Source organism: Oncorhynchus mykiss, chromosome 14 (assembly GCF_013265735.2).
Source record: "Oncorhynchus mykiss isolate Arlee chromosome 14, USDA_OmykA_1.1, whole genome shotgun sequence".
In the NCBI taxonomy this organism is placed as follows: Eukaryota; Metazoa; Chordata; class Actinopteri; order Salmoniformes; family Salmonidae; genus Oncorhynchus; species Oncorhynchus mykiss.
Window position 1 is genome coordinate 24648581 of NC_048578.1, and position 19375 is coordinate 24667955.

The 19375-nt window shown below is 39.8% G+C and overlaps 1 long non-coding RNA gene across 1 annotated transcript in view; it reads right to left on the reverse strand.

Annotated features, from left to right (window-relative positions):
- Nucleotides 1-19375, reverse strand: part of LOC110489029 — an 81729-nt gene that overhangs the window by 48882 nt on the left and 13472 nt on the right. The window lies entirely within an intron of this gene.

Below are 19375 nucleotides of genomic sequence, written 5' to 3' on the forward strand. Positions count from 1 at the left end.
AATTGAGAAGGACACGTGAGATTTGCAGTTACCTTTATTCTTATATTCTTATCCACAGATTATAGAAAAGCAAGTGACAATCTTTTGTTAGATTGTTATTTACTCAGTACTTTGTTGAAGCACCTTTGGCAGCAATTGCAGCCTTGAGTGTTCTTGGGTATGACTCTACAAGCTTGGCACACCTGTATTTGGGGAGTTTCCCATTCTTCTCTGCAGTCCCTCAACTTAAACATAAATATATATATTTTGAAATAACTTTTCTTTAAAACAAGAACAGTTTCTTTAACTTTGAAAATAAATATCTTAGCTTGTCTTTCTCAATCATTTTTTCTTCTAAGGAACCACACATGGACAACACGACATGGACTTAGTTGTCTTAAAATAAAGTCAGTTACTTAGAAGTTTGGCTACAACCATTTTTGATGGTTATAAGTCTCAGCAGACCCCTTCCTCTGTATACTAAAGAGAAATTGTTTAAAGACCCAATATCTTTGGTACAAATACTCCAAAAAGCAGTGGTGTAAAGTACTTAAGGAGTAATGCTTTAAAGTACAACTTAATTCATTTGTTTGGGATATCTGTACTTTACTATTCATATTTTTGACTACTTTTACTTCACTACATTCCTAAAGAAAATGACTTACTTTTTACTCCATACATTTTCCCTGACACCCAAAAGTACTCGTTACATTTTGAATGCTTAGCAGGACCGGAAAATTGTCTAATTCATACACTTACCAAGAGAACATCCCTGGTCATCCCTACTGCCTCTGATCTGGTGGACTCACTAAGCACATGCTTAGTTAGGTACCTTACAGTGATAAAAATGTTGCTAGGACTTTCAAACAGCTCTTACACAAAAAGGATATTATCATAATTTTCACAGTTTCACAGTATTATTCAAACTCCAGTGTGGAAATATATTTAAAACACAGAAAAATCACTGGGCCTTTAAATAAATACCATGGTCTTAGCTTGTCTTAACATATTAGATTATAGTGATAGGGGAAATAACCTATACAGTTATGTATCAGAATATTACTTTTGACGATATATCATATCGTATTGTTTTGACTATCGCAATATTATTTTTGCGCTGTTGGCTATACCTGCACCAAAACTCCAGTATTTTGCCTTCATAGTTTGTTCTCCATCTTCTTTTTAAATAAGGAGCCATTTATTTCCATTACTGATCAAAAACAGTTTTTTCATGGCTCTTGTCCCTCTGCAGAATACATACTATATGGTGAGCAATATGTTTTGAACATTGAATCTCAATCAAATCACTGTATCAAATCGCAAAAAAATATCCAGACATTACCTAAGTATGGTAAAAATATCGTATTGGGGCGGCAGGGTAGCCTATTGGTTAGAGCGTTTGACTAGTAACCGGAAGATCAAATCCCCGAGCTGACAAGGTACAAATCTGTCGTTTTGCCCCTGAACAGGCAGTTAACCCACTGTTCCTAGGCCGTCATTGAAAAGAAGAATTTGTTCTTAACTGACTTGCCTGGTTAAATAAAGGTAAAATAAAAAATAAATAAAAATTGTGAGGTCTCTGGCAATTCCCAGCCCTATTAGAGAACATGGAAGATAGGTTGCAAATTTGTTGCATACGTGTCAGATTTCAATACTGGCTGATGTCATATTTTGGGAGGATGTCTTCTCTCAAATGAGCCATTGATCATATTTTGGGGATATTCCTACCTTGAAAAATGTGTAATTTAACGCAGTTTCTATTTGTCTGCCTCTTTAGTCCAGGGTGCATTGCATGGTGCCGTTGCCAGAGATATTATAGAAAGGAGATAGGAATGCAATGAATGAAGGAACATATAATGCCCCATCCAGTAGACTGTCGACCAATATCGTTCACGTTGTCATTGTGAGTCATGCGGGAGGAGGCCAGAGACAATTACTTGATGCCAACACACCTTTCTAGCTAAGTTAGACGTTGAAGTTATGTTGTGCCTGGTGACGTCTGACTGTTTCATCCTAAAATTGTTGATGCCGACGTGATATCAATATCCCTATGTAAACTTGCAAGTTTTAGTCTCAGGCAGCATCATCTTCAGATTCATCTTTATGCTGTTAGCCCTGTCCACTGGAAAACAATGTATATTGCTGAATGATTCTTTGGTAACGTCTGACTGTTTCATCCTAACATTGTTGGTGCCGACGTGTATAACAATATCAAAAACTACACTCGCCAGTTTTAGTCTCAGCCAGTACCATCTTCAGATAAGCTTTTACGTCGTTAGCCCTGTCCAGTGGAAAACAATGTATGATTGCTGGGTGATTCTTTAGATGTCTAATATTGTGGGTAATGAAGTCGACAATGACTAGGGTTTTCAATTCGTCAGAGCTAATGGTGGTAGGCTTCGGAGGATCAGACCCCATAGCGGGTAGAGGAGAGACCTGAGAAGGCTTGAGCTCTGACTCCTACTGGATGCTTAGTGGGGAAAACTGGTTACAAGTTTATATCGGCCGGATTAGCGACACTGGTTGAGCATGCCGCAAGCATTTTGTCATGGAAATTACCACCAGGAACACCTGAAGTCAAATTTAAATTAATCATATATTTTTTTTATCAGCAAGCTGGAGAGGTTACAACAACCTTTGCACACTCAGTACAGGTTGATCAGAAGCTCTGTCGGAGCAGTCGCGTTAGTTCTCTGAGGTACTGCTGTAAGAGACAAGTTATATTTGCATGTTTTAGCTTAGTCATTATTCATAATGAATTCATCCTCAATGTTTGGTTCATGCGTGTGACAGACCAATACCTCACAAGGCTTCTTCTCTCCATTATGAGACCTTGAAACTGACTCCCCTTTCAGTTCTCAAAACAATGTTCTGGACGTACTGTCAAATTGCTAATACTGATAGTAAAGATTCCTCCCAGGCTTCATCAATCAGTCACTTGCATGAACCTAGAAATTGTTTATTAGAAAAGCACAAACATCCCATTTTCCATAACAATTTCTTTCCAGAAGCCATGAGAAAATTGTCCGGCAGCGTGGACTGTGCATGGGGATTAACACTACTACCTACATTTACTGGTGGCACAGATGATGTATCATCCTTTCCTACACTTAAATTGCCCTTGCGTAACGATTGTGTCTGAAGCGGAGCTTGAAACTCGTCTATCCTCAACATAAGGAGATCATTCTCCTGTATATTAAGAGTACAGTGACTGCAATGAGAAGGCATAATGTTGCTTAGGTGTCTTTTTTTTTGGAGGGGGGGGGGATCTATGTCCAGATAAAGCATCCGGTGTGAAAAAATTGAATTCAAAAACTTGTGTGAGGAGAAAATTAAGACCTTGGTAAACTTGTTAAATATACAGTTTGATTAAATAGTTATTAAGAGTGAAGTGGAAACATCTAGGAGCAACAACGGCTCAGCTGCAAAGTGGTAGGCGACACAAGCTCACAGAATTGGACTGCCAATTGCTGAAGTTTTTAGCTCGTAAAATCGTCTGTCCTCGGTTGCTACACTCACTACCGAGTTACAAACTGCTTCTGAAAGCAACGTCAGCACAATAACTGTTTGTCGGGAGCTTCAGGAAATGGGTTCCCAGGACCGAGCAGTCGCACATAAGCCTAAAATCACCATGCGCAATGCCAAGTATCAGCTGGAGTGGTGTAAAGTGCAGTGGAAACACATTCTCTGGAGTGATGAATTCCGTTTCACCCTCTGGCAGCCCGATGGACAAATCTGGGTTTGGTGGATGCCAGAAGAACAGAGAGCCCTGACCTCAACACCATCGCACACCTTTGGGATGAATTGGAAAGCCGACTGCAAGCCAGGCCTAATTGCCCAACATCAGTGCCCAACCTCACTAATGCTCTTGAGGCTAATTGGAAGCAAGTCCCCACAGCAATGTTCCAACATCCAGTGAAAATCCTTCCCAGAAGAGTGGTGACTGTTATAGCATCAAAGGGTGGACCAACTCCATATTAATGCTCATGATTTTGGAATGTGATGATCGACGAGCAGGTGTCCACGTACACAACATGACCTAAAGTATCTTGATTACATAAGTTTTCAACCCCCTGGTTCAATAATTGTTACAATAACCTTTAGCAGCGATTACAGCTGGATAAGTCTCTAACAGCTTTCCAGACCTGGATTGTTCAACATTGGCCCATTATTATTTTCAAAATTCTTCAAGATCTGTCAAATTGACTGTTGATCATTGCTGGACAACAATTTTCATGTCTTGCCATAGATTTTCAAGCAGATTTAAGTCTGTAATTCGACCACTCAAGAATATTTACGGTCTTCTTGGTGATTCAGTGTAGATTTGGCCCCAAAAATCTGAACTCATGAGCGGCCACAGTTTCTCGCTTCTACTCATTTTGCCATGGGGCGGATAAGAAAATGTGATGTTTTACAGTTCATTTCCCGTAATTGTAAACATTTTGACATAGGGTGGGGGGAAATGTTTGCAATTTTTAATATTATATCTGAGCAAGCATTGCAGACGCAGAAGCATAGTAACAAGTTTAGACAGCTGGTTGCTAAACTAATTTGTTAGCTGACAACAGTAAGTTGAGACCATGACTAAGTTCCTAATATATATAGTACCAGTAAAAAGTTTGGACACACCTACTCATTCCAGGGTTTTTCTTTATTTTCTACATAGTAGTATAATAGTGAAGACATCAAAACTTTGAAATAACACATATGGAATCATGTAGTAACAAAAAAAGTGTTAAATAAATCATCATATATTTTAAATTCTTCAAAGTAGCCACCCTTTGCCTTGATGACAGCTTTGCACACTCTTGGCATTCTCTCAAACAGTTTCATGAAGTAGTCACCTGGTCAGTTGACCTGGCCTCCACAATCAACCAACCTCAACCTTATTGAGATGGTTTGGGATGAGTTGGACCGCAGAGTTAAGGAAAAGCAGCCAACAAGTGCTTGGCATATGTGGGAACTCCATCAAGACAGTTGGAAAAGCATTCCTCATGAAGCTTGTTGAGAGAATGCCAAGAGTTTGAAAATATGTCATCAAGGCAAAGGGTGGCTACTTTGAAGAATATCAAATCTATTTTGATGTGTTAAACACTTTTTTGGTTACTACATGATTCCATGTGTTATTTCATAGTTTTGATGTGTTCACTATTATTCTACAATGTAGAAATAGTAAAAATAAAGAATACCCTTGAATGAATAGGCGTGTCCAAACTTTTGACTGGCACTATATTTATATTATTCATATAATTGACATAATATTTTTTTGCATGTTATTTGGGCATTAAAACCTCTTGGCGCACCAATCCCTTTTGCGGGATCATTTTCGTCAACATCCGGTGAATTGCAGTGCGCCAAATTCAAATTAAATTGCTAAAAATATTTATTTATTTATTTTCATGAAATCACAAGTTCAATATACCAAAACACAGCTTAGCTTGTTGTTAATCCACCTGGCATGTCAGATTTCAAAAAAGCTTTACGGTGAAAGCAAACCATGCGATTATGTGAGGACAGCTTTCAGCAGACAAAACATTACAAACAGCTAGCAGCAAAGTAGATTGGTCACGAAAGTCTGAAAAGCAATAAAATTAATCGCTTACCTTTGATGATCTTCGGATGTTTGCACTCACGAGACTCTCAGTTACACAATACATGTTTGTTTTGTTCCTTAAAGATTCTCTTTATATCCAACCAAAAACATCCATTTGGTTGGCACGTTTTGTTGAGTAATCCACAGGCTCGTGCAGGTCACGACGGGCAGACGAAAATTCAAAATAGTATCCGTAAAGTTCGTAGAAACATGTCAAACGTTTTTTTATAATCAATCCTCAGTTTGTTTTTACAATAAATAATCAATAATATTTCAACTGGACGGTAAACTGTTTTCTATCCAATATGCATGTGCATATTCTATCTTCTGGGCCTGAGAAATAGGCAGTTGACTTTGGGAACGTTTTTTATCCAAACATCAAAATACTGCCGCATTGCTTCAAGATGTTTAAATGGTGTATAATACTTGTGTGTTTGAGGAATTTTAATTATGAGATTTCTGTTGTTTGAATTTGGCCCCCTGCAATTGCACTGGCTGTGGGCCAGATGTTCCGCTAGCGGAACCCGCTATCCAGAAAGAGCTTAGGGACAACAAAGTCAGGTATTGGAGTGGCCATCACAAAGCCCTGACCTCAATCCTATAGAAACTGTAAAATTGTGTGCGAGCAAGGAGGCCTACAAACCTGACTCAGTTACACCAGCTCTGTCAGGAGGAATGGGCCAAAATTCCCCCAACTTATTGTAAGAAGCTTGTTGAAGGCTACCCAAAATGTTTGACCCAAGTTAAACAGTTTAAAGACAATGCTACCAAATACTAATTGAGTGTATGTAAACTTCTGACCCACTGGGAATGTGATGAAAGAAATAAAAGCTGAAATAAATCATTCTCTCTACTATTATTCTGACATTTCACATTCTTAAAATCAAGTGGTGATCCTAACTGACCTAAGACAGGGAATTCTTATTAGGAATAAATATCAGGAATTGTGAAAAACGGAGTTTAAATGTATTTGGCTGAGGTGTATGTAAACTTCCGACTTCAACTGTACATCCACAGGTACACCTCCAATTGACTCAAATTATTTCAATTCTAAAACCATGACATAATTTTCTGGAATTTTCAAAGCTGGTTAAAGGTACAGTCAATTTAGTGTATGTAAACTTCTGACCCACTGGAATTGTGATACAGTGAATTATAAGTGAAATAATCAACAATTGTTGGAAAAATTACTTGTGTCATGCACACAGTAGATGTCCTAACCGACATGCCAAAACAAGACATTTGTGAAGTGGTTGAAAAACAAGTTTTAATGACTCCAACCTAAGTGTATGTAAACTTCCGACTTCAACTGTACATAGACTTGAAGTCGCTGGCCACTTTAATAATGGAACACTAGTCACTTTAATAATGTTTACATATTTTTGCTTTACTCATCTCATATGTATTTACTGTGTTCTATGATACTGTATTTAGTCTATATCACTCCGACATTGCTCATTCTAATATTTATATATTCATTAATTCCATTCTTTTACTTTTACGTTGTGTAACACAAGAATGTAGCTACACCCACATGAACATCTGCTGAACATGTGTATGTGACAAATAACATTTGATTGGATTTGATAGACAAAATTTGCATGTTTAAAACCTCTTGTAACTACCCATCCCGGATCCGGGAGCGTAATCATCAACTGACAATAATTAGCATAACGCAACGTACAAAAATATTACTAGAAAATATTCATATTCATGAAATCACAAGTGAAATAAATTGAAACACAGCTTAGCCTTTTGTTAATCACCCTGTCATCTCAGATTTTGAAAATATGCTTTACAGCCAAAGCAAGGCAAGCTTTTGTGTAAGTTTATCGATAGCCTAGCATAGCATTATGCCTAGCTAGCAGCAGGCAACCTGGTCACGAAAATCAGAAAAGCAATCAAATTCAATCGTTTACCTTTGATGAGCTTCGGATGTTTTCACTCACAAGACTCCCAGTTAGATAGCAAATGTTCCTTTTTTCCCCAAATATTATTTTTGTAGCTGAAATAACTCCGTTAGTTCTTCACGTTTGGCTGAGAATTCGACTGGAAATTGCGGTCACGACAACGCCGAAAAATATTCCAAATTAGCTCCATAATATCAACAGAAAAATGGCAAACGTTGTTTATAATCAATCCTCAAGGTGTTTTTCAAATATCTATTCGATAATATATCAACCGGGACAAATGGCTTCTTAGTAGGAAAGAGAGAAACAATGGCCGCATTTGTCCCTTACGCACAAAACACTCTGAGAGACTCCTGCGACCACTGACGCAATGTTGACGTTCAGGCTAATTTTTCAAAATAAAAGCTTGAAACTATGTATTGTGACACTGGACACATTAGGGAAGCCATAGAAAAAGGAATCTGGTTGATATCTCATTCACTGCTCAATATGGACGCATAGGAACGCAGAGGTTTCTAAATAAGAGTCACTTCCTGATTGGATTTTTCTCAGGCGTTCACCTGCAATATCAGTTCTGTTATACTCACAGACAATATTTTTTACAGTTTTGGAAACTTTAGAGTGTTTTCTATCCTAAGCTGTCAATTATATGCATATTCTAGCATCTTGTCCTGACAAAATAGCCCGTTTACTTTGGGAACGTTATTTTTCCAAAAATGAAAATAGTGCCCCCTAGATTCAATTAACTAGCCACGGTCACCATCTGCTGTTTTTTTTAAAACACACCCACATATTCAAAAACGTTTTGAATGATCCAATTTGAAATGTGTTTTATAGCAGTTCTATAATAAAGGGCATTCAGATGTTTAGTTAATATCTAATAGATAGACATTACACTTTGTCCTTAAAGTAACACTGTGTGTCTTATCAACGTTTCTTGTTTTTTCACTGACGATAAGTAAAGCTCAAACCAAGTTCATTCACCAATTGGGTTATACAGCTGCACAGACAAAGACATGGTTCCACCAGTGGTAGTGTAAATCTATACATATATATATATATATACACACCCCAATTTGGGTGACGTCCTCCTTCTCTCTAAACATTAGACCTTTATCGCTAGGCAGGAAATTAAGTGATGCGGGCCATATACTGTTCCTCCTCCTTAATGTGACCTGACCTGACCTTGACTCCCTTCCTCACTAAACCACATCTCTCCACCCTTATCAGTGCCTGTAATTGCTCTTCCTTTACTCAATACATTCCGCCTACATATAACCATTGACTTGTGGTATAGAAACTTGACTATGGTACTCAATATTCCAATAGGATACCTGATAATTAACAATATTTAAAGTTTATAACTCATCACTGGGTATGTTAAATGTTTTATACGGTTTTTATTCATGTTTTATCTACTTTGTCAATGTCATTGGATCTGTGGTGAGGGATTAAATTATTATTATTTTTTTTTACTGTATGTTGAAAGTTTGTAAGAAAGGATTTATGTTTGGTTTGCCATCTGTGCTTAGCGTAGGTGCGCGGTCACACATTGTATGTTGTACCACCCTATTTTGCAGTATAGAAAAAACACATCAGTGGCTCCTATTTTTATGAGCTCCTGTGACATTTTTTGGTAAAAGATTAGTGAGCAATAGTACTCACGTCTGGTACAGTGTACTTCGTGTTTATATGCCATATAGAGTGGTCCAATAATACAATTATTGTATTTCTGCAACAGGAGATCAATTGTATTAAGTGGTAGTGTAACATGGTGAAAAGTGACAGGTTCTCGGCTGCACATCCAGCTCTTGATTATGACTAGGAAACTCAGGTATGATCTTTGGACTTTGGACTTTTTCATATTCGGGGCTTCGATGTCATGCACCACTGAGAAGGACAAGTAGGGCCTTTTTAAGCTGTCAATGTTGGCATTGTGCATTTACATTTGTCACTTGGTGGACCCTGTTATCCACAGCAACTTAGTAGTAGAGTGCAGTGCTTCTACCAAAGGGTCTATGGTGTCCAAGGGTATCGAAAGTATGGTATCGCCCATACAGTGCATTTGGAAAGCATTCAGACACCTTGACTTTTTCCACATTTTGTTACGTTACAGCCTTATTCTAAAATGTGTTAAATTATATATTTGTCTCATCAATCTACACACAATACCTCATAATGACAAAGCGAGAAAAGGTTTATAGACAATTTTGCAAATGTATGATTAAATAAGTATTCAGACCCCTCAACTTGAAATTGAGCTCTGGTGCCTGCTGTTTCTATTGATCATCCTTGAGATGTTTCTAAAACTTGATTGGAGTTCAGCTGTTGTAAGTTCAATTGATTGGACATGATTTGGAAAGACACACACACTTGTTTATATAAGGTCCCACAGTTGACTGTGCATGGCAAAACAAAAACCACGCCACAAGAAGGAGTTGTCTGTAGAGTTCCGAGACAGGATTATGTCGAGACACAGATCTGGGGAAGGGCACCAACAACTTTCTGCAGCATTGAAGGTCCCCAAGAACACCGTGGTCTCCATCATTCTTAAATGGAAGTTTGTTCTTCCTCCCCCAATCGGGTCAATACACATATAGAATCTCGTAGTAACAAAAAAGTGTTAAACATATCAAAATATATTTTATATTTGAAAGTCTTCAAATAGCCACCCTTTTCCTTGATGACAGCTTTGCACACTCTTGGCATTCTCTCAACCAGTTTCATGAGGTAGTCACCGGGAGTGCATTTCAATTAACTAGTGTGCCTTGTTAAAAGTTAATTTGTGGAAATTCTTTCCTTCTTAATGTGTTTGAGCCAGTCAGTTGTGTTGTGACAAGGTTTGGTAAAGTCCAAATTGCAGCAATAACAGCTCAATTAAGCAAAGAGAATCAACAGTCCATCATTACTTTAAGACATGAAAGTCAATATGGAACATTTCAAGAACTTTGAAAGTTTCTTCAAGTGCAGTCGCAAAAACCATCAAGTGCTGTGATGAAACTGGCTCTCATGAGGACTGCCACAGGAATGGAAGACCCAGAGTTACCTCTGCTGCAGAGGAAAAGTTAATTGGAGTTACCAGCCTCAGAAATTGCAGCCCAAATTGTGGCTTCACAGAGTTCAAGTAACCATCCAACCTGACAGAGTTTGAGATGATCTGCATAGAATAATTGGAGAAACTCCCCAAATACATGTGTGCCAAGCTCGTAGTGTCATACCCAATTAGACTCGAGGCTGTAATCACTACCAAAATGTGCTTCAAGAAAGTACTGAGAAAATGTCAAGTGGTCTGAATACCTTCCGAAGGCACTTTAGTTTTGGACAGTTTTACTTTTATATGTTCCTGTGACATCTTGTGCAGGGCCTTAGTAATGACTAACTAACAATACTGCTGGAAAATGTTTTGATTCTCTTAAGGATTCTTGAGCTTGGTTTTGTTTGGGAATATTTCCTTTTAGTGGGATGGCTAAGAAAATGCATTGTTCAGTTTGTGTTAAAAGCATCAAATTTGGCACATTAGGTAGGTTTATCTATCCTGAAAAGATTTAGATATTGGGCCATCACAGATTTGGTACCCAGGGGGCGTTGCAGCCACCTTACAAAAGTGCCACCAGCAGTTTCCTTATAGCGACCATTTTGTTTGAGCTACATTCATGAAAAATATGCTGGGAAGATAACTACTGCCCTTAATGCTTCACGCCAAATTTGGTGTAGATCGGTCAAGCAGTTTCTAAGAAACAGACAACATAAAAAAGGCAACAAATCCATCACAAGTATTAGTGGGGTGATTAAATCCTTCACTTTTTGATGAAAGCAACATATTTGACAAATGGGTTGATTTAGTGCAAAATAAGACAAAAAAGTTTCAAGGATTTGAGTGAGAGGACTAACTGGTGTCTCCAGGACTCATGGGTATTTGACTAGCTTCTATGATATCAAAGTGGTATTTATTATAATTCTCAACATCTCATCTTTCCAAATACATAGTTATCTTAAATGTACAGCATTTCCATCCATCAGACAACCAAAAATGTGCAAAAGTTGCCCAATTAGCGGGAGGGATGGGGGCAACTTGCCGTCATGCTAGGTGCTCAAGTTTAAAATGGTTGTCTGTCAAAACCGATACAGCGCTGTAAAGCGCAGAGCCAGTGCTATGACGTCATGTACAGCATGTTACTGTACAGTAACAGCGTTTCAATTTAGGCATTTATCAATGCTCAAATCTGACATTTTAAACCCATACGAGTACGCGTATGAAGGGCTACGCCGTGCATAGTTTTTGACTGGCGGCAGACAAACTAATTAATTCCTTTTGCTTTTGAATAAATGCCTCCTCCATTTTTGTTGCAGTGCTGCGATGAGTTTGTTATAAACTCACAGACATGTGTCTCACAGACACAGACATGTGTCTTACAAAAATGGAATAATGTGTCAGTTCTTGCTGTAAGCTGTTACCCAACTCATCCGCCAAGGCACTTGCAAGTTCCCAGACATTTTTGGGGGGGAATTGCCCTATCCCTCACCCTCCGATCCAACAGGTTCCAGACGTGCTCAATGGGATTGAGATCCGGGCTCTTCGCTGGCCATGGCAGAACACTGACATTCCTGGCTTGCAGGAAATCACTCACAGAAAGAGCGGTATGGCTGGTGGCATTGTCAATGAAAATAAGCTCAGTCCGATGATGCCCCAGACAATGAATTAACTGTTGTCTTGAGCATACATCTTCATACACCTTTGTTAATTGCTTGTGTGACAACATTTTACCGGCCTTATTTACAATGTCATTCATAAACATGACACCTTGCTTATACTTCCCCCCCAAAATTGGTCTTTCCTCTATCAGTACAGCCATATTATTTTCTGTAATATTTGTTCTGTCTGGAGGACAAAATTGGAATTGTAACAAACTCTGTATGGCTTAATTTAAAAAGTAGGATACTTTAAACACGGTTCCATTGTCAACCCACCAGAAATGGTTTGTTTTAATCTGCATAATGGCAAAGAGACCCCTTTTGAACATTGGATGTGCCTCTTTTAGTAGTCTGCTGGAAAGACAGTTTGGATTTACTGTAGATATAATTTAGGTATAATGGAGGCTTTAAGTGAGAGGTTAATTCCTTAATATTTGATATTTTTAACCCCAGATTAAAAAAACTAAAAAACAAATGCTCACATTACTTGGAAAAAAGAATATCCTGGAATCGGTAGAGCAGTGAATAGATATGTAAACTACTAGGAAATTAAGCAGGGTAATTATGCCGTAGATGGACAGGTCTTTCCCTCTCCAATGCTTCAAGATCCTACTGTATCTATTTGACCAAATTCCTATCAAAGTTAATAGTTGCAAAATCGTTAGACTTTTCCAGGATGTACACCAAGCACAACAACTTCATCATCCACCTATTTAATTAGGAGACCACATGGCAATTTAAAGTTTGTATCTTTTAGACACCCATAACGTAAAATAGTACACTTATCACAGTGGAGTTTTAGTCAACAGAAACCTCAATAAGGCCCTTCAAGGTTGAAGATTGAGGATTCAAGAGAAAACTTGAATCAGCATACATTAATTATTTTGTCTCTAACCAATGCATTTTTTTGCCCCTTAATGTTATCACTGGATCAGATTTTTATCGCTAACATTTCAACGGCCACAATAAACAGGTATGGTGATAACGTTGGTTCCGTTTTTCTGTGCTCCGTTTTATTTACTTAACAAATAAGGAACACTCAAAATGTCCACTTATAATTCATAACAATTTTAATCAAAATACAGTTGTAGACAGAAGTCAAAGATCAAACATCACAGATACAACTGATGTTTCTCCTGACAATAGTCCCAGTGTTTTCTAAAGCCTCAGCAATAAATGTCCACTCCCCCAAGTTGATTTATAGAGGTATGTCTGACTAGCCTCTTATCTCTTTTACTCCCCTGCAGGGCTCTATGTTTATCTTTGAAGTGCTTCCTCAGAGACCCCATAAAATATTTCACACATTTCACAGACCATTTCTTTATAAGAGGCAGAGACTTAGAATAGACGGTGGAACAATTTAAAAACCTTATAATGTATATATATATTGTTAATTGATTGGGGATCATACTTAGGCAGCCTTTTTCCACCTGTAGAGTGTGGGATCTTGTTTTTGGTACCGTGCTGTTTAGCCCTACTAGACGTTTTGTTTTGTATTTGTTGTTTTTTGGGTGTTCATTTAATAAATTAAAATGTACCCTTACCACGCTGCACCTTGGTCCGATCCTTCCATCGACGATTATAGATCAAACATTTGGTGCAGCCCCTATCATGACCCCATCAATAGAGGGCTAAAAAGATACCTGTATCCGGCGTGACCACCATTTGCCTCATGCAGTGCGACACATCTCCTTTACATAGAGTTGATCAGGCCGTTGATTGTGGCCTGTGGAATATTGTCCCACTTCTATTCAATGGTGGTGCAAAGTTTATTTATATTGATGGAAGCTGGAAAACGCTGTCATACACGACGACCCAGAGCATCCCAAACATGCTCTGACATGTCTAGTGAGTACGCAGGTTTCTAAAACGACTTTGGAGGTGCCTTATGGTAGAGAAATAAACATACAATTCTCTGGCAACAGTTCAGCTGCACATTCCTGCACTCAGCATGCCAATTGCACGCTCCCTCAAAACTTGACATCTGTAGCATTGTGTTATGCGACAACACTGCCCATTTTAGAGTGGCTTTTTATTGTCCCCAATACAAGGTGCACCTGTATAATGATCATGCCGTTTAATCAGCTTTGTGATATGCCACACCTGTCAGGTGGATGGATTATCTTGTCAAAGGAGAAAGGCTCACTAAGAGGGATACAAACAACATTTGAGATAATGTATCATTTCTACGATTTCTTTTATTTCAGCTCATGAAGCATGGGAAATACATGTTGCATTTATATTTTTGTTCAGTATATATACACACAAGTAATTAAAAGATCATAGTAGTGGATCTTTCAGTAGTTCATAAAAAGTGATGTACAGTATCTCTATTGGATTGAGACCAGAGGTTTTCTCTGTCTGAAATTAATCAATTGCTAACTGTTGTCGGTCCTGCGTAATTAGGCCATCACAATATTTATTTTTTCTCCGATTTTTTAGAAGGAAATCACAAAAGCTATCATCAAGTGAGTTTGGAAGATCTTGACGAGAGAACATTTGTTAAAAATATTTTACTTCTTCATTCAAAATCTCCTTTGGTGAGATAAGGATTTCTCCATCTTTAACATTTTTTCTTTTTCTTCTTTTTGATTGTGTTTCTAGTGTTGAAAAGTTTAAGAAAAAACGTGTGATTTTTTTTGCCATTCTCCATCCAATTTGCTCTGTTTTTTAGATAAATGAATCCCGATCTTTTCATATCTAGATTATTCAGTGTTTCAGTAGTACATTCATCAACATCATGGATGCGTAATGTTCGTTTTTCTATTTCTGTTTGTTGTAAATAATTTCTCTGCTGATCTAAACCATTTTTGTTTTAGGGATGAAAACAGAATTGAGTGGCCTCTAAGGCACATTGAAAGGCATCCCATACAATATGTGGATCCGCTGAACCTGTATTGTGCAGGAAAAATCTGTTATGAATTTCTTTGTTTTTGTTAAGAAAGTACTGTCAGTCAATAAATCCTGATGAAAATGTCCAATATCCCCTTCCTTGTGGAAAGCCTTTCATAGTTATCTGGAGGGATATAAGTTGACACATTCAATCCTACAATCAATACTTTTTTTCACTTTTGGCACCATAGAAAAGGATACCAGAAAATAATAAATCCAGCTAGCTTGATTAAGTCTCCTCCAAGTATATCTCACAAGATCCAGTTTTTTTTAAAGCCTCCAAATATCAGTCAATTCCAAGGTGTCCATAATCTTCGTTATTTCTTTGAGCACCAGGGGTGATAGTTAGTAGTATGATTGCCTTTACAGTCTATTGCTGTGCATCTGCATCAAATCTGTGTTGTAGTCCCCTACCATTATAATATCATTATTTGTATCCTGGAGACTAATTAGAATATTATAAGTATTTGGTCACACTTTATTTGTATAATCCGGATAGTTCATCTTTAGACACGTGTCATATTATCACAAACTATCTGTTGATAAGCAACTTCTTGCTAGGGTTACAGTTATTTAGGGTTAGGGTAAGGGTGAGTAGATAGTTGAAATGTTACTGATAGTCTGTAGAAAGAAGTTTGGATCATCATTATTGGGTCCATATAGATTTATGAGCCACATCGGCGTATCATCAAGTAATATATATTAGGGCAATCCATCTTCCTTGAGGATCTATTTTAATGGATTGCCCCTTAAGATCTAAACTGTTTTTCAGTAGGATCATAACACTTTTTGACAGAAATAGATTTTAAAATGTTTCCTATGCACCCTCGTCAGAAGATATCGAAGGAGTTTCCTGTAAACAATAAATATGGTAATTGTTCTCCTTTAGCCATGTCCAAACAACTGCTATTATTTTCCTATTGTCAGCCAAACCATTGGATTTATAGCTATCTATATTCAAATCACCAATTACCATGACGGGTTATATTTTGAGATACGTACCACTATCCCTATTATTTTGAAATACTTATCCATACCTACCAGGACCACCAGAATCAATGCCTGTCTGTTATCTATCTATGTAGCTGTACCACGATAGAAGCCTGTCTGTAATCTACGTAGCTGTATTGTACCATAATAGATCTCTGTCTTATCCATGTAGCTGTACCTTGACAGATGCCAGGCTAAACATACTGTAGCTCCAACTGACAAAGTAGACCTCCAGTTGTCATCCAATTTCACTCCCATAAAAAACTTTCAAAAGGAGAGCTACCTTTGACAAATAAACTGCATCCTGGAGGAACGCCTGTTTGCTCGTCTCAGCGTCAGCCTCGAAGGCATAGTTGACAGCTTTTGGAAGAGAACGCATTGCATAAGTTTGTCACAGTGCTCTGTAAATCCTCTCTGACATTGACTACTGGCCTTGCCCTGTAAACAAATCCAAGTAAATCAAAATGACCAGTGGACATGATGACATGAAAGGTCTAAGGCAATGTATATAAATCCTGATCCTTGGAAACCCACAGGGTGTGAAAGTTATTGTTACAGCCCAGTACTAATATAGGTGATACAACTGAAACTGCTGTAATCATGGGCTTGATTTTGAGTAGTAGAATATACTTGAATCAGGTGTCATGTATTGTCATGTTGTGTCTTGTTTCTGTCCTTTCCCTTCACCCTGTCTCCCTCTGCTGGTCGTTATTAGGTTACCTTTTCTCCCCCTCTTTCCCCCAGCTGTTCCTTGTCTCCTCCTAACTACCTCGTTCACCCCTTTTCCCACCTGTTCCCTTTTTCCCTCTGATTAGGTCTCTATATCTCTCTCTGTTCCTGCTCCTGTCTTTGTCGGATTCTTGTTTGTGTTAGTCATGCCTGAACCAGACTATCGTCATGTTTGCTGCAACCTTGTCCTGTCGGAATCTGCCGGTCCATCTGAGCCTACGTTTGTTTTGTTATTAAAGAAGCTCTGTTTACGTTAATTCGCTTTTGGGTCCTCATTCACGCACCGTAACAGAAGAATCCGACCAAGAATGGACCCAGCGACTTCGGATCCTCTCCACTCAGCCGTCGAGATCCAGGGAGCGATGCTAGGCAGACACGAGCAGGAATTGTCTGCTGCTCGACATGCCGTTGAGACCCTGGCCACCCAAGTCTCCAACCTCACAGAACAGGTTCACCATCTCCGCCTCGATCCACCGGCCACTTCCAGGGCTTTCGAATCTCCGGAGCCCAGAATCAATAACCCGCCGTGTTACTCTGGGGAGCCCACTGAATGCCGCTCGTTCCTCACCCAGTGTGATATTGTGTTTTCTCTCCAGCCCAACACTTACTCCAGGAGCACTGCTCGTGTCGCCTACGTCATATCTCTCCTTACTGGACGGGCTCGTGAGTGGGGCACGGCAATCTGGGAGGCAAGGGCTGAGTGTACTAACCAGTATCAGGACTTTAAGGAGGAGATGATACGGGTTTTTGATCGATCTGTTTTTGGGGAGGAGGCTTCCAGGGTCCTGTCTTCCCTATGTCAAGGTAATCGATCCATAACAGACTACTCTATTGAGTTTTGCACTCTTGCTGCCTCCAGTGGCTGGAACGAGCCGGCTTTGCTCGCTCGTTTTCTGGAGGGTCTCCGCGCAGAGGTAAAGGATGAGATTCTCTCCCGGGAGGTTCCTTCCAGCGTGGATTCCTTGATTGAACTCGCTATTCGCATTGAGCGTCGGGTTGATCTTCGTCACCGAGCTCGTGGAAAGGAGCTCGCGTTCTCCGTTGCCCCCCTCTCCTCATCTATACCATCTTCCTCTGCCGGCTCGGGTGCTGAGCCTACGCAGCTGGGAGGTATCCGCATCTCGACTAAGGAGAGGGAACGGAGAATCACCAACCGCCTCTGTCTCTATTGCGGTTCTGCTGGTCATTTTGTCACTTCATGTCCAGTAAAAGCCAGAGCTCATCAGTAAGCGGAGGGCTACTGGTGAGCGCTACTACTCCTGTCTCTCCTTCAAGATCCTGCACTACCTTGTCGGTCCATCTACGCTGGACCGGTTCGTCAGCTTCCTGCAGTGCCTTAATAGACTCTGGGGCGGAGGGCTGTTTTATGGACGAGACCTGGGCTCGGGAACATGACATTCCTCTCAGACAGTTAAGGGAGTCCACGGCCTTGTTCGCCCTGGATGGTAGTCCTCTCCCCAGGATTCAGCGTGAGACGCTACCGTTAACCCTCACTGTTTCTGGTAATCATAGCGAAACCATTTCTTTTTTAATTTTTCGTTCACCTTTTACACCTGTTGTTTTGGGCCATCCCTGGCTAGTTTGTCATAATCCTTCCATTAATTGGTCTAGTAATTCTATCCTCTCCTGGAACGTCTCTTGTCATGTGAAATGTTTAATGTCTGCTATCCCTCCTGTTTCCTCTGTCTCTTCTTCACAGGAGGAGCCTGGTGATTTGACAGGGGTGCCGGAGGAATATCACGATCTGCGCACGGTGTTCAGTCGGTCCAGGGCCACCTCTCTTCCTCCACACCGGTCGTATGATTGTAGTATTGATCTCCTTCCGGGAACCACTCCCCCCCGGGGTAGACTATACTCTCTGTCGGCTCCCGAACGTAAGGCTCTCGAAGATTATTTGTCTGTAGCTCTTGCCGCCGGTACCATAGTCCCCTCCTCCTCTCCCGCCGGAGCGGGGTTTTTTTTTGTTAAGAAGAAGGACGGGTCCCTGCGCCCCTGCATAGATTATCGAGGGCTGAATGACATAACAGTGAAGAATCGTTATCCGCTTCCTCTTATGTCTTCAGCCTTCGAGATCCTGCAGGGAGCCAGGTTTTTCACTAAGTTGGACCTTCGTAACGCTTACCATCTCGTGCGCATCAGGGAGGGGGACGAGTGGAAGACGGCGTTCAACACTCCGTTAGGGCACTTTGAATACCGGGTTCTTCCTTTCGGCCTCGCTAACGCTCCAGCTGTCTTTCAGGCATTAGTCAATGATGTCCTGAGAGACATGCTGAACATCTTTGTTTTCGTTTACCTTGACGATATCCTGATTTTTTCTCCGTCACTCCAGATTCATGTTCAGCACGTTCGACGTGTCCTCCAGCGCCTTTTAGAGAATTGTCTTTTTGTGAAGGCTGAGAAGTGCTCTTTTCATGCCTCCTCCGTCACATTTCTCGGTTCTGTTATTTCCGCTGAAGGCATTAAGATGGATCCCGCTAAGGTCCAAGCTGTCATTGATTGGCCCGTCCCTAGGTCACGCGTCGAGCTGCAGCGCTTTCTCGGCTTCGCGAACTTCTATCGTCGTTTCATCCGTAATTTCGGTCAGGTGGCA